Genomic DNA, 16,327 nt, shown 5'->3' with positions numbered 1-16,327 from the left:
AAACTTTGAAGCCAGGCATTGACTTCTCCTCTCTAGCTATGAAAGTCCTAGACGGCATCTTCTTCCAATGTAAGGCTGTTTCATCTAGAAAATCTATTGTTTAGTGTAGCCACCTTCATGAATTATCTTAGCTAGATCTTCTGGATGACTTCCGGCAGCTTCTAAGACATCAGTACTTGCTGCTTCACCTGGCACTTTTATGTTATGGAAACGGCTTCTTTCCTTAAACTGGTTTGATCTTCTATTCAGATCAATGAAGTTGTCTCCATATCAGCAACAAGGCTGTTTCACTTTTCTTTTTTTTAATCATTTATGTCTTCACTGGAGTAGCACTTTTAATTTCCTTCAAGAACTTTTCCTTTGCATTCACAGCTTGGCTAACTTTTTGGCACAAGAGGTCTAGACTTCGGCCTATCTCAACTTTCCACATGCTTTTCTCACTAAGCTTAATCATCTCTAACTTTTGACTTAAAGTGAGAGACATGAGACTCTTTCTTACACTTGAACACTTACAGGCCATTGTAGTGTTATTAATTGGCTTAATTTCAACATTGTTGTGTCTCTGAGAATAGGGAGGCATGAGGAGAGAGGAGAGATGGGAGAATACCAGTCGATGGAACAGTCAGAACACTCACAATATTTATCAGCTTAATTCCCTGTCTTAGATCAACATGGCTCATGGCACCCCAAAACAATTACAATTACAACATTTAAGGTCACTGATCACAGATCATGATAAGAAATATAATAATAATGAAACAGTTGAAATATTGCAAGAATTACCAGGAATGTGACACAGAGACATGAAGTGAGCAAATGTTGTTGGAAAAATGGTGTTTACAAACTTAATCATCACAGGGTTGCCACAAACCTTCAATTTGTAAAAATGCAGTATCTGCCAAGTGCAAAAAAGCAAGGTATACCTGTATATATGTGTACACACATATGCAAACACACAAGATATACATAATATATATATGCAAATATTTTCACTGCTTTAAGGTCAGGAAGGAAGGGTCTCTCCATCCATTATATCTTAGTATCATCTCTCTCATTGCACAGACACCTCACTAAGTGTGAAGGGAGATGAACTGCATCGTATGCTCTCTGTATCTTTCCTCTAATTGATCATTAAATCATTAAACCTTCAGACTAATCAGTTTCTTTTTCATTTATCTCAATTTTTATGTCCCCTTTTATAATTCTTGAAAGCTGAAGGAAATAGGAACACATGAGTCTCGAAGTGACCCACAATGAAGTCACTAGATCCTGAGCTTCCTGAGAACTGTCTGGCCTTGTGCCTGTGTGTCACAGCATATAACACACTACCTAGGGTATAATAGGTGTTCTAAAAATATATGGTTAAAATGATGTTTGTAGGAAAAAGGACCTCTTGCCAGGTTCCTGTTTTCAAGTTCCAGAGTCACATTTGCCCCCTAAGCAGTATTCCCACATGCTGACTCACGCTGAGCCCATTGCATCTTACTTTTTAAAAACATATTTATGTAGAGTCACTTATTTCCCATAGTTTCAGCAGACTTGTGTTGGCAGCTGTTCAAGTTAAAAGAGGGGCTAGAAGACTTTAGAATTTTATCTACACATAAACAAAAACCAAATGGCATCAACCTATGAGACAGTCAGCATTGTCCGTTCAGAGATGAACCCCACTGACACACAGACCAGCAGCCAGCCATGGAGCCCATTTGGCTTCCAGTTGCTGGGGCAATGTGGTCGACAGGTGCTCCTGACCTTGCCTTTGCCCTGGCCCACGAGGCGGCATCAAGAGGCAAGTGTGGGCACTTGGTTAGTCTCTAGAGTCCTCCTTGTCTAACACCAGACATTCCTACAATGGGGCAGTAGTCCATCGATAAAGAAGAGCTGATTGCTGAAAATTCTGGAAATGTCACATCTAACATTCTGTATCTTGGACCTGTAGCTGGTTATGTGACTCTGATCCCTGAATGAAAGATTCTGATCTGGTTAACCTCCTGTCTTCTGGCTCTGGATTCAGTCTGTATATACTCTAGGTCCTGTTATTGTTATCTATCTGGGAAAGGGTGAGGAAGTAAGTAATAACTACCACAACACAATGTCCAATCATTAAGTTTCTGACCTGTTAATTCAGAACAGAATGTCAAGAAAACAGAAAACTAAACTCCACATGCTCCATGTTGAGACTGAGGAGTCCTGATTGATAGATATGTGGATGGGCCACAATTTAGCTTCTTGAGAAATTTCATCATCAGCTGTAAAATCAGCAATAACCTAATGATTCTGTGCTGCCACTGAACACCAATGGCCAGGTCCTGGAAGGCCACCTCCCAGCACTCACTGACATTGCCCTATAGCTCCACACCACTAGATGGGGGTTAAAAGTGTGCTGCACAGGGAGATCAACTCAATGCTCTGTGACCACCAAGAGGGATGGGATAGGGAGGGTGGGAGGGAGGTTCAAGAGGGAGGGGATATGGGAATATATGTATACATATAGTTGATTCACTTTGTTGTACAGTAGAAACTTACACAATATTGTAAAGCAATTATACTCCAATAAAGATGTGAAAAAAAAAAAAAAGAAATATAAATGAACAATAAATGCTTAAAAAAAGAAAGTGTGCTGCACTGGACACTGAACACCAGGTCATGAGGACCAAAATTCAAAACTCAGCTCTGTAGTATCTACATTCTCTAAGCAAGTTAGTAGGCCTGCTTTTTCAGTTTCTTTACAAAATTACAGGCACCTAAGATTACAAGATTACAGGCACCTAACCCCTAAACGAAGTGCTGTGAGGATTCAATTAGATAAGGAATCATTGTGTCAATTAGCCAACAAATATTTACTGAAGGCACACTAGTTGCCAGACACTGCTCTAGGAACTGGGGATATAGCTGTGAACCAACTCTAGTGGGGATTATGTTTTAGTGGAAGGAGTTGAACCAAAAAATCAATGAGCAAATAAATGAGCAGGGCAAGGAGAGACACAGAGTAATACAGCATAGGGTGGGAGGCTCTTATTTTAGATAGGGTGGTCCGGGCGGGCTTCTCCAATGACAGGACAAATGCACAGCACTCTGAATGAAGTGAGGGACCTAGACATGCACACATCAGGGGAAAACACAGGCCTACCCCCTGCACGCCCCCTCCCCCCCCCCACAAGGGTACAGCAAGGGCAGAAGGCTCGAAGCAGGACCACGCTTAGCATGTCAGAAGAAGCATTTGGGGGCCAGCGTAAGTGAAGAGGGTGAGCAAGGGGGAGATGTTAGAAGATGAGGTCAAGAAGGTGCCCTTATACCAGGTAGGGCCTTGTATCCAGTCAATGAACATTTGGATTTTATTCTCTCATAGGAAGCAGTTGGATGATTTGAGCAAAAGAGTGATATGAGTCTATCGGTATTCTAAGGGATCACTGCTGCTGTGTTGAAAAAGCCCAACAGACAAGACTGGAAGAAGGGAGACTGGTTAGGAGACCATGGCAGTGTCTAGGTGAATAAGAGTGAGAGGCCTGGGCTAGACTGACAGCAGTGGAAGTAGGAGAAGTAGAATCAGGATATATTTTTTACGTGGAGCCACTAGGCTTTGCTAATAGATTAGATGTGGGTAGCAGATAAAGCACTTGGTACATAGTGTTATTCAGTACCTGTTGATTTGGGGGTACTACACTGAGGCATCCTCTTCAAGAACACAAATCTAAAAGAATAAGATTATACCCAGGCATAAACTCTCAAATCAGGACATAATGGCTCATAACCAAGATCTGCAGTGTCACCTTAACAAGACAGCCCAGTACCACTGCCAGCAAGATAAGACCAGTCCGCAAAGATTTTAATATAGCTAAAGAGGGATGTATCAGCCAAATGGGGGTTTTTATAGATGAAAACATATATAAAAAGAGAATTATAGAGGCAGAAGCCGACTATACCTTTCCAAACATCATCCAGAGTATGGGGAGGCTTTGCCAAGCAATGTCAATTATTACGGTCCCATTGGCAAGGTCATCTCTAGTGTAGGGATTGATATAGGGAATTGCAGCCAATGGTCTTTGAGTATCCTCAACTTTTGGCAAGATAAGCCTCATTGCGGAGATGGATGCTGATTGGTTGGTAAGTATGGCAGGCAGCAAAAAGGGAAATCTGACCATTGCAATCACAATAGGGTCCAGAAAAAAGGCTATTAACAGGAGAGAAGGCACTAAGACAAAAGGCAGACAAGTCAGGAAATCATTGTTCCTTGGCCCAGGTGGAAGAATTGTGGTCAAACATAAGTTTTCTCTTCTATTGTACCCTTGATCTCTATTACCATCTTTAAATTAAAGGGCAATGAGATTGGTCATGCATAGACACGCCTGGATAAAAGAGCACTGTGATAAATTTTTTCTACCTTGGTGCTAAGTAGTGAAGAACCTGATGGATTGTTTTCAACAGCTGAAATATCAACACTAAATTTTGTTAGCTCTTGCATAATTCAGTTTAAAAGAAAATTGTTCTTTGGAAATGGTATCCCACTGACTGACCCTAAAAATTACTTATTGTTTATTAATGCATGAGATTTATCAGGTTTCGGAAAACCAACCATTCCACATAAATGGATGTTTCACAGGATTGATTGCAACCCGTAGACACACCAATATTTTAAGTACGTTGACAACAATAATTCTAAAATAGATTACATTCTTTTCAGTGCCCTCTTAAACAGAGAGCATTGAAGATATTTCATCCTTTTTTTAATGAATCAGACTCATTATTATGAACATGAGTAATCATGATGCCCTCAGGAACCACTCACCTCCACAGAGCAACACGTTCCTGAACTAAATGGTCCCTTTTAAAAATAAAATGTTACAGTAGTTTTTCTTTGATCCCTCCCTATCAAGGGATTACTTCCTCTTTTGGCTGCTGCTGGTATATCTGACTTTTGCAGAGTGCTATGGACTGAATTTTGTCCCCCTAAAATTCACATGTTGAAATCCTAACCCACAATGTGATGGTATTTGAACATGGGACCTTTGAGAGGTAGGTAGGTTTAGATGAGGTCATGAGAATGGGACCCTCATGATGGGATTAGTGCCCTTAAAAGAAAAGACACCAGGGAGTTTGCTCTCTCTCTCTCCTCACACACGTGCTCTGAGGAAAGGCCACGTGAGAAGCTGACTGTCTGCAAGCCAGGAAGAGGACTAGGAAAAATAGGACTGCACCTTGATCTTGTTCTTCCAAGCTTCCGGAACTGGGAGAAATAAGTGTCTTGTTTAAGCCACCCCGTCTATGGTATTTTATTATGGCAGTTCGAACTGACTACAACACAGGGCAACCACGTTTCCATTTCCAAGTCACTACTTCTAATCTACTATGAACCACTTGCCCAAATTTTGCTTAAAACAGAAGTTTGAATGTGATCCATGGAGGCTATTTCATTTATTTTGACTGCCTCAAGTGTCTTCATTATCTACTTTCAAATTCCAAGTTAAATCTTGGCATTCAGAAGTTCGGTATTTACATTTATTTTCTAGGCTTCTAATAGCTGAAAACTGGTTAATAAAATTAAAAATCTGTACAGACCATAATTTGTTTGTTTGTTTTAAGGAAGGGAGAAAGTGTCCAATTGTCTCTCAGGTCTGAGTTAAGAGAAGATTCTTAAAGTCCTCTTAAGTTCAGAGTAAGCGTTCTTTTTGAGAAATCATGATGATATTCTTTCTGACTTTTAGCATTTTTGGTATGATGGTTGAAAGATTCGGCCAGGGTGGGAGTGAGGTGGAGGAGCAAATATAAAATGTGTATGCTAGAATTTATTTTGTCCTCGGGGATATAGTTAAGATGGTATTTTTAGACATTTGGGAGTTTGGGAGTATTGGGGGCAAGGGAGGACTGTTGCTAATGAAACTTCTGGAATAATAAAAGTAATTAGTATGCAGTTCATGTCAAACATATTATTACTGTGGTTGGGTGACAAGATAAGCGTAAACCGCAAAAGACTATTATTCTGAGAGTAAATAATTTGACTTCTAACCAGTTTTAGCATTTGTTCTGGATAGGGGAAGCTATTAGCTTGCAGTAGGGGTCAGGGGAGGCTCCCTTGGGCTGGGTTTTTTTTCTGATTTTTAGTAGGTGGCTTAATAATGATTGGTGAAGATGCTTAACAGAATGGGGTCAAGGAATACCTGATGAGGACCCTGCTTGGGAGATAAAATTTTAAGATTGTCAATTGCTAATAAGGCCCCAGAGAGGAAAAAACTGTACAAATGATGCATTGCAAATAATGACTTGTTATTTCATGTACATTTTATGCTGTGTATATATTATGAGGACTCCAGGATATAAGAGAGGGAAGGAGATAGAGTTTAGTCATAATGGGAACACTTACTTATTTCAACTTCCACCTTTGGAGCAGAGCCAAGTGCATCTTGTGAGCAATATGTACAGTGAATACAAATATTCTATAAGTCAGTTTCAGGAGTGGCAATTGAAAAATGAAAAATAAAAAAAGCAAGAAAGAAAATTATGTGATTCTCCCTTGCCTGTTTTATAAGCACAAGGTCCTATGTAGAAGTACCATTAGGTGCCTACGATCTCTCCCCCAGCAAATTTTCTAACCTGGCCAAGCACAATAGCTTAGACATAGTGGGGCAGCTCAAATGTTTGTGCAAGAAATAGCTACATTTGTAAGAGTTTACTAAGCACTTTCACCTAAATTATTACAACAGTCTCCTACGAGATTGCAATACTCTTAATAATTTGTAGATAAGGAAGGCGAAACTCAAGAAGTTAAATGCTTTCTCCAAGATCAAATAGCCAAGGAAGATCCAAGAGGGGTCTCCAAGTTAGATCTGACTCCAAATTCAATGCTCTTTCCACTGACTGCCCAAAAACAATATACACCAAACTAGAGGAATGTTCATCCCCCAGCACTGGGCTTGACCACAGCCTGGCAACATGATAAAAATGAGCTCCAGAGTAACAATCGACATAAAAATAATTGGTTTCACACAACACCTTCTATCTCCCAACTTACTTCAAATGCCTCAGTCCACCCAAAAGTAGAGTCACATCCTGGCTTAGAAAGAGCAGTTCATCATGCACCCATCATGAACCCTTATTCACTGGAAAACTATATATTTGCTCAAGAGGTCTTTGACTACCACTCATCGTTCAGTTTTCAATCGGTTGTCTGTTGGTAGCATCTAAAATGACAGAACTTGTCTGCAGTGAATGACAGGGTCATTTCCAGTGAAGCTCAAGTTTATGAACGAGTAAGACCAAATGTGTAAAGTGAGATTGAAAATGCCATCACAGGAACTTCCCTGGTGACGCAGTGGATAAGAATCCACCTGCCAATGAAGGGGACACAGGTTCGATCCTGGTCCAGGAAGATCCCACATGCCACAGAGCAACTAAGCCCGTGCACCACAACTACCGAGCCTGAGCTCTAGAGCCCGCGAGCCACAACTCCTGAAGCCTGCGCGCCTAGAGCCCGTGCTCCACAACAAGAGAAGCCACCGCAATGAGAAGCCCGCGCACCACAATGAAGAGTAGCCCCCGCTCGCTGCAACTAGAGAAAGCCCATGCACAGCAACGAAGACCCGACGCAGCCAAAAATAAATAAAATTAAATCTTAAAAACAAAAAGAAAATGCCGTCACATCGGTTTTAAAAGTTTTTCAAAGTTTAAAGATTTTTCAAAGCATGCACAAGAATCATCAAGTTACTCATATATGTCATTAGTTTGAATGGAAAATCATTTCAAAAGCTACTTTTCCATGCAGATTTTGATCTAGAGTTTTGTTTTCCAGAAACTTCTTATTTCAGCTCCACCTGGAGAGTTTTCTATTCTATTCTACCACACAACCTGACTTACCTCCACCAAAAGGTCCTGAGGATTCCAGGGGTCTCTCCCTTCCTTGAGTTGCTTTGGCCTTCTTGTATAAATCCATCAAGGCTGACACTTAACACATGGTCATCTGTCATTTCTTCATATACAGACGTCTTTTGTTCCTTGTCAAGACTGTACCTTTCCTGAGGATAAGTACTGCGTATTACACGTTTCGTACTGTAACAAAACCCTATAGACAGATAAAGTAACTGCACCAGGTCTTTAAAATAGGGGGTATTATTATATGGTGGGAATTTGGAGGTAAATTTAGAGGTATCACTGATTACACAGTGATAGAAGGGTTGAGAAGCCAAAAAGAGTAAGGCAACCCATAGGTTAACAACTGTAGGAATACTCTATTATTTTTAGGGGTAGGGGAAACAATGGGAGGAGGTATGTTACCACAACCCAGAAGCCAGAGCCTTTCAGTAAGAGCTAGACCATGAAGGAGACCCAGCTACTGCCAGAGACACCAAAGGAAGCAAAAATAGTGGTAAGAATACCCTGACATCTCTGCCCTACTCTCACCCTCCAATTTTCTACCAGGGCCTTCTTTGGGTACACCTACTTGGAAGCCAAAGAGTCAGAGAGCCTGTATTGTGACAAAAATCAGAATGAGAGAAGGACCCGAGAGTAAACAAACAGCTTACAGAAACAGCGATTAATAAATTCTTACTGGTAGATATAGAAATCAATTACTCCATAAGCAATCATTGTATTTTACAATTCAAGTTTCCCTTTAAAAATGATTAGTAAAAAAGACTGTAGGATGAGAGATTGTTTAAGATGTGTAGAATAGGCTTTTACTTCTAGTTATGGAAGACCAGGAGATCTGGACCAATCTTCTTTCTGAGGATAACTAATGTACATACACACACACACACATATTCATAATATACATATATTTACTCTGCTTGAAAAGCATTGGACAGTTAATGAGATAGTAAATATCTAATGTTTGGGTTTTTCCTCTGACGGAATTTATCAATTCAGGAAGAGGCAGCCAAAGGGCTACGCAGCACTTTTAGCAGTTTCATGGAGATAAAATCACAAATGTTGTAGTCTTGGACTTGGTAAGAGAGCCTAGGTCACCCTAACAGAGTGACCCAAAGGAGACTGGTTCTTGCAGCAGTTTCAGCTCAGCTTCGAAACATCTTCGTCCCTGAAATTGGATTAAGATGATTCCAGATTCAAGAGCTGCCAGGCATGTAGTAGAAGAAAACATAAATCTTCCCTACAGAAAGAAATTATCCTACACATCAAATTATTTCTACAAATAATTTTTCAATACAGTTTCTGAAACCCAAAGAAATAGTAGCAAGAAGACAAGAAAAAGAGACATAGAGCCAACAGACAATGGAAATAGACCCACAGTGGATCCAGATATTAGATTTATCAGGCATGAACTTTAAGATAACTATGGTTGCTAAATGTTGATAATTGTTGAAACTGGGTAATGGATTCTTGTGGGTTCTCATACATTTTCCTCTACTTCAGTATAGATTGTGAATTTTTCATGACAAAAAGAAAAAAGTCTATGAATCAATCCAAAGAGAATCTTAGTTGGCTCTTTTGATATCACCACATCAATAACACACTGAATACCACTGTCTAGGGAAGCATCACATCATCTTTCTGACATTCATCAAAGTATGGTATGTCATGAATAGCAATGAAATATAGAAAGCATAAAAACAAAACTATGCTTACTCTTTCAAGGAGTTAAAAGACCAGATTATGAATTCAGCACAGAATAGAATTTATTTTTAAAGGACATTTCAAATTGAAAAAGAACTAAGTAGAAATTCTAGAATCAAAAATACAATAACCAAAATTAAGACCTCAATGGATCAGTTTAGAGCAAGTTATACAGAATTGAAAAAGAGACTTAATGAACTAAAATTAGTGAATAAAGTAAGAAAAATATACTTTAGACACAAAAAGTTGGAAAATATTTTTTAAAGAGGGTAGAAAAAATAGTGAGAAGCTCCAAAATACTTCTAGAATCCTAGAGAGAAAGGAAAGAAAAAAATGAGTCCAAAATAACACTTTAAGAAATAGTGGCTGAGAATTTTCCAAAATGAAGAAAAACAATAAATTGTGGATTCAAGAAGTCCTGTGAACTCCAAATAGGCTAAATAACGAAGTCCTCGCCTAAGACTTTACTAGGCAAATCACAGTAAAACTGTGGAAAACCAAAAACAAAGAGAAATTTTAAATGCAGTTAGCATACAAAGAAAATTGCTTTTAAAGAAGCAATGAGACCAACAGCCATCTTCTCAAAACATAAAAATGAATGCCGAATGAAATTTCTTCAAAGTAGTTGCTTTTTGAGAGGAACAAGGAGTGACTGGGAAGAGACATGAGGAGCACTTAAGGGCTGCTCTCAATATTTTACTTCTTGACCTTGGTGTGCTTACACGGACATTTACTTCATGAATAACCATTGAGCTATATATTTATGTTTTGTGTACTTTTCTGTATGTTTGTAATAGTTCATAATATGTTTAAAAAACAGATTGTGGTAAAAAGAATTCTAATTATTAAATAATCATGCAAAAACTGTCATGCTGTGCTTAGCTCTATTTGAAAGCAAACTTTATTGTACAATAAAATTTTAGGCTACAGAAGGAAAATCCTGAATATTTGAGATAAAAAAGTTTTATGAGCCCCACGTAGGTAACTAAAACCAGCCTATCCTCTTCTTTCTTATTTGTGACCCTGAAGAAGCCTGATTCTAATGACCAAATAAATATGCTAATCACAAATAGCCATAACAATAATATGTTAAATACGCTTTCAAAGTGCTTAGTTGAAATCTTTGAAAGCCATTTGCCTCCAAACCCTTAACTATACACCATCTGCTGCTATTGTTATTTGTTTGTCAAATTTTACATTACAAAATTTAATAAATGAAGGGGCAAGACTACGTCTTTTACAATTATTTCATCATTAATTGTACTATCTTTGATAACTGACTTTTCTCTATAATAAAATATGTACGCTATCAAAATTATAGGATAGAAATGGATCGATGCCATTCATTCTAGAGTAAGCTGCATCCATGCTGCTTATGAAAACATGAAAACACAAAGAGAAGCTAATTGCATAGAGTAGGAGTTTTAATTGACGAGTACCTGACCATTACAGAAATTTCTACTTCCAGAAGCATCCCAGCTGACATTGTTATAGAGTAACGTAACTGAAAAGAGTGGGACTAATTGGAACAATTAATTAAAAATACACAATTAGCTTCCACCGCAGAGATATTTTTTTAGTTCTTATCCTCATCGCTTGAGGCCTGTGAGGATTTTATGGAGTCTTACCACACGGGGGTTGTCTGTGCTGATAATTAACAAGGAGAGACTGGGAAAGAGCGGGAGAATTCACAGGCCAACCAGGTGAGGGAGTCTGGCCAGTTTCCTCCGGGATGAGCCAGGAACAGAGCAAAGGCCAGGAGCCTGAATGACAACACAGGGTGGGGTCTAAACGAGAGCCCCCGAAACTGAGAGGTTTAATTCTCTCGCCAGTTCCTCTGTCGGTAAAGAAGTAAGGTAACTCCTTACTAACTTGTCTACTTCCTAAGAATGTGGAGAAGACTCAGCAATGACTTCAGTATTGTCAGGGAAGAACACTGCCCCTTTGCACTTGACCATCACTGCCACCCAGCCTGAGGTTGGGGGACTTCAAGGTTTGGCAGCTGGTTTCTAGAATAAAATCTGATTTCTTTGGTTCCACCTCTGAATGATAAGGAGTCAGAACATCTCTAGAAGGACATGAAGAGTCAAGAAAGAGACATAGTTTCCTCCACTCACATCCTGATCTCACAGGGAACTGACCTAGCTCTCACCTGATACATGCAGAGAATATACCAATGATCCTGGGGTACAGGGTAGACCACGAAAATCCCTTTAATATATTTAAAATCAAGATGTCAGGGTGAAGCTTGCACCCGGTTATCAAGCCCCAAAGGAAACAAAGTGAATAAGTAAAAAGGAAAGATTCTTATTAGTAAGAGCCTTCTCTGGGAGGAGGTCACTACATGATCTCATGTGTCCATCTGCAAAGGACCTGCCTGGGTTTTCCTTGGCACCCTTTTTCTGGGCACTCTGCTAGGAAGTAACATTCTACATAGGCTCGCTTCTTTCCAAGATCAATCTCTGTTCCAATCAGATGGAGCTAGAATCATGGTGACAGGCTATGTAAAGGGGATGCTCCAGTGAGCAAGTAATATGACTTAGGCTCCAAAGAAAGCTTGTTGTCAGAGCTGTTTTCACGGTCCAGTACATGTTACATCTGAAAAAGATGAACTGGGCGATTCTTGGTTACAAATAAACCAGGTCTTTGTTTCAGCAGTTTAGTTCAAGCCCAGAATTGTAAATACCTGTTTTTACATGATACTTCCACAGACTTAAGATGACAAGTATAGGGGCAAAATACAGACCAGTTCTATAAATTCCTACACGTTTAATAGAAACAAATAGTGAACAGCTAGAAAACAACACAAAACCAATCTAAAAATCACTTAGCTAAAAATTTGAAATAGGTAAAGCTAGTGATGATTATATGGAGGAAAAAGTTAAATTTACCTTTATTTTCCCTCTTGATTCAACACTTAGCTACTGTAGCAATGACTGGATGTTTGATACATTTCTCTTTAACCTCAAACATATTTGCATTTTCTTTGCCATCCTCTAGTTGAACTCATAGAAATCACATCTACTTGTGCTCAGTAACTATGTCCATCACATAGCCAATCAAAAATTTATGATGCTTCAGTGACTGACGAAAACTGCCAAAACATTTTAATTGCTTTATATACCCGTGGCTTCAAGCTCACTCTCACAAAACCAATTAAGGCACTGGCATAACATTTGGTAGCATAGAACAAATAGATGTAACCTCAAATGACATTCATTCCCACAACTGTGTCAGTCATTAAAGATGAGGGAAATTGTGTCAAATTAGAGTAATACAGATGGACTTAGAGCAAGAGGTACCAATATCCTGCTTAGATATCAGCTTCCCCACCTTGCCAGGATTGTAAAAGACAGAAATCCGCAAGAAACAAGAGCAAAAAGGAAGCAAACAACTACTATTATGTGTGTCTGTGGGCCCAAAATCAACAGTGAAAAGCTTGGAGAAGTTGGTATAGACAATAACGTCCCATTTTTTTCTATTTGAATTAAGCCGAAATAACTTTAGACTAAAGCAAGCTGACCTACCAGCATAGGCAGAGACAGACAATAAGAAGCAGTGACTTTCCCCAATTCTTAGCCCAAGAACTGGCCCAAATCTGACCACTGCCCAAGGGAGAAGAGAATAAAAGGGAGATAACGAGATAGCTTGGTCTTGCCCCATTTAGGAATGGTCTTGGACTTTCAAATTCAGCTCTTATACAGAAGAAATAGGAAATAACAAGCTATGTTCAATGGCTAAATGTGATACTAATATTTGCGTGAACCAGGAATGCTCTCAGCTGAGTGTAAAAGAAAATCCATCTAACATTGACTCAAATAACAGCATGTTTACTTCCCAAAAATAGTCTGGATGCAGGCAATGGTTAGTGTTGGTCCACCAGCTCAAAGATAGCAGAGCCACGTTTGCTATTCTCTTGGTCTTTCCCTCGGGTCTGTTACCTCATGGTTGCAAGATGGCCATCAAACTCTAGGCATCACATCTAAATTCAAGGCTAGAAGTAAGGGAAAGGGGTTCCATTATCACTGCACTTTCATTTGGAAAACGAAACTCTTTCCCAAATCTGCCAGCAGAATTTTGTTTACATGTAATTGGACAAAACTGTTACCATATGGTCACTCTTGGCTATAAGAGAGTATTGGGGATGTGGGAAAGGGACTTCTCCTCCTTCTTGGGTAAGAGTGAGGTGTGGCGCCAGGGGCAAGATAGAAATGAGGAAATAAAAGCCTTTAAGGAGATTAAGTAATGATCTGGCATCAGAGTTTCAGGTAAGATCACTAGAAGTGCGTAGGAAACATTCCCTTCCCTACTTCTCATGCACAGGAAGATATTTCACCAAAGAGCAGACTATTTCACACCAACTTACCCTAATAGAGTGAGCGTCAAAGGTTTCCCTGGACTAACAACCAGAAGGACCCAGAACACGCCTGGAGCATCATCAAACCTGACAGGTCAAACTACTTACACGCCTTCTTTAGTATTTCTATCAGGCTATTTAGAGCCTTGTTTAGTATTTCTATCAGGCTATTTATAGCCTTCTTTAGTATTTTTATCTACCAAACAACAAATAAGATGGGGAAATGATGTTACACTGAGATACAGAAAGACTCTTGCATGGACAATGCATGGCCTGGTGCAGAAAATGCCAAAATAAATGAAATACTTGATAAACAACTGAATAGCGATGAGAAAGCCAAGACAATTAAAATGTACTACTTCTGAAGGAGCCTCAGACATAGAAAGTTTAGAGATGAAATAGGAAAAAGTAGAAAAGGCCCTGCAAAACTTTTCTAAAAACTAATTGGTAAGATGGTAAGGAATGGGGGGAGCTATTTTGATGCAGAGATGACCTTATGTTGTTTCAAGCATGTGAAAATCCACTTGGGGCAAAATATTTTGGCCAGACCCTAATTGCACAGTATGTTTTTCAAGCTAATAAGGCAAACATATACCACTTAGATTCTAATGTGCTATGATATCAAACGGCTTTGAAGTATTTTTCATTTACTCAGTTAGCAAAGTGATTCTGAGTCCTTTCTATCCACTAGATGCATTTGGGAGCTTTTAAACTTACAGATGCCTTGGCCCTTCAACTCCCCAGAAATTCTGATTTCATTGGTTTACGGTAGAGCTCAGGCATAGGCTTGTTTTGTTTGTTTGTTTGTGTTTGTTTTTTGTTTAAAACTCTTGCATTGATTCCAAAGTGAAAGCCAGAGTTGAGAAAAACTGGATCAAAAAAATAATACTCAGTGGCATTGAGGGTACAGTGAAGTCAGAACACACAGAAACACTAATGAGTGAAAATCAGTATCATCTGTCTGAAATGCAATTTAATATGTCAGATGCCTAAACAAATTGATTCCCTTTCTAAGAATATATCCTAAAGAAATGGGCAGAAAATCAAAGATTAATACACTGAAATGTTCACTGCAACATTAGTTATTAACAATATCTAATAATGGGTACAATTAAATAGCCTGACACATCTGCGTTAAAACGTTTTCAAAGAAAAACTTCAAAAGTACTAACAATGGTCTCATAATGGGGTTACATTACTAACATTCATTTCTTTATAGTTTTATGTACTTTTTCAAATGATCTATGTACACATGTTAATTTTACAATCAGGAATAAAACAAAAAACATTTCTTTCCAAAGCCTTTGGTTGTAGTATTTGTGGGATCTTCTTTTGGCTGGAAAAGTCTGATTACTGCCATATTTACTGAGTATCAGGCTTTTAGCTTTTAGTTTGAAGAAAAACTTAGGTTTTCATCATTAAATGATCAGGTCAAATAAGCTGTAGAGAAATACTCAAAATACTTTTTAGAGAAAGCTTTCATAGCTTCTTTATAGAATTAGCTTTTCTATTTCATGAAAAGTATAATTTAATCTTCAAAATATAATTTTAAAGGAATATAACTATATACAGTCATTATGTATAATGAAATTAGCCCAAATTTTCTATAGCATTGTTGCCAAAGATACTATTCCCCTAGGAGGAGTTTAACCAGAACTGTTTTTGAATATGTTAAATACACCAGGTAATGCATGATACAGTAAACAACACAGAAAAGCTGTGGATATTCATTTATAAAGGTGTTCCCCCAGAACTGGACACTTCATCTTTTTCTCTCCTTATTCTGTACTTCTCATTTTGTCCCCATGATCCTTTCCCCAAAAAAAGAGAGGTAGTCCACTGTCCCTCTGAACTCAGGTATTTACAATATTTACAATTGCAATATTTAGTTTTGCTTCATGGAAACTCACAGCTGAGCCAAGCACACTGCAGCATTGGTTTCCAATTTCACATTCCCCAGAAAAAAACAGCTAGCTTAATGTCATGGTTATTGAGTTAATTGCTGTTTTGATGACTTGGGGTAATGACTTGCATAAGCCCCTAATCGAAACCACTTCAGAAAATGTGCACAAGCTCTGTTGGGTATGGACAAGAGTCCAGTCTGAGTCACTATGTTACAGAGAAGGATGGCTGTTGCCACACTGGCTGAGAAGGGAGAAAGAGAACCCGGCCACGCTGTTAGCACTATGGGGTGAGAACCACTGGCTATTTGCTTAGCCGTCATGGGTAAGGAAAAGGGTTCTTTCTCAATGGTTTGGGCGAGTCAGACGTGAGCTACTGTTCAGGTCACAAGGCTCGAATTCGCTAGAGGGAAAGAACACGTAGTTACCTCTGGACACACAGAGGAATATTATAGCTTATTTGGACTAGGCTCAGCCAATACTGCATGAAAGAAGCCGGACTAAGAGCGGG

The 16,327-nt window shown here is 39.0% G+C and overlaps 1 long non-coding RNA gene across 12 annotated transcripts in view; it reads right to left on the bottom strand.

The window, feature by feature from the left end:
- LOC132367087 (uncharacterized) overlaps positions 1 to 16,327 on the bottom strand; it is a 155,821-nt gene that overhangs the window by 113,346 nt on the left and 26,148 nt on the right. For 10 of the 12 annotated variants that reach the window (XR_009503668.1, XR_009503675.1, XR_009503674.1 and 7 more), the window contains exon 2: positions 7,846 to 8,003. The exons of the other annotated variants lie outside the window; for them this stretch is intronic. This is a non-coding gene — a long non-coding RNA (uncharacterized LOC132367087). The remainder of the gene's footprint in view (positions 1 to 7,845; positions 8,004 to 16,327) is intronic. 12 annotated transcript variants of the gene reach the window in all.

This window comes from Balaenoptera ricei, chromosome 6 (genome assembly GCF_028023285.1).
Source record: "Balaenoptera ricei isolate mBalRic1 chromosome 6, mBalRic1.hap2, whole genome shotgun sequence".
Lineage (NCBI taxonomy): Eukaryota > Metazoa > Chordata > Mammalia > Artiodactyla > Balaenopteridae > Balaenoptera > Balaenoptera ricei.
The sequence above is the reverse complement of the archived record's forward strand: the minus strand, read 5'-3'. Positions and strand labels throughout refer to the sequence as shown.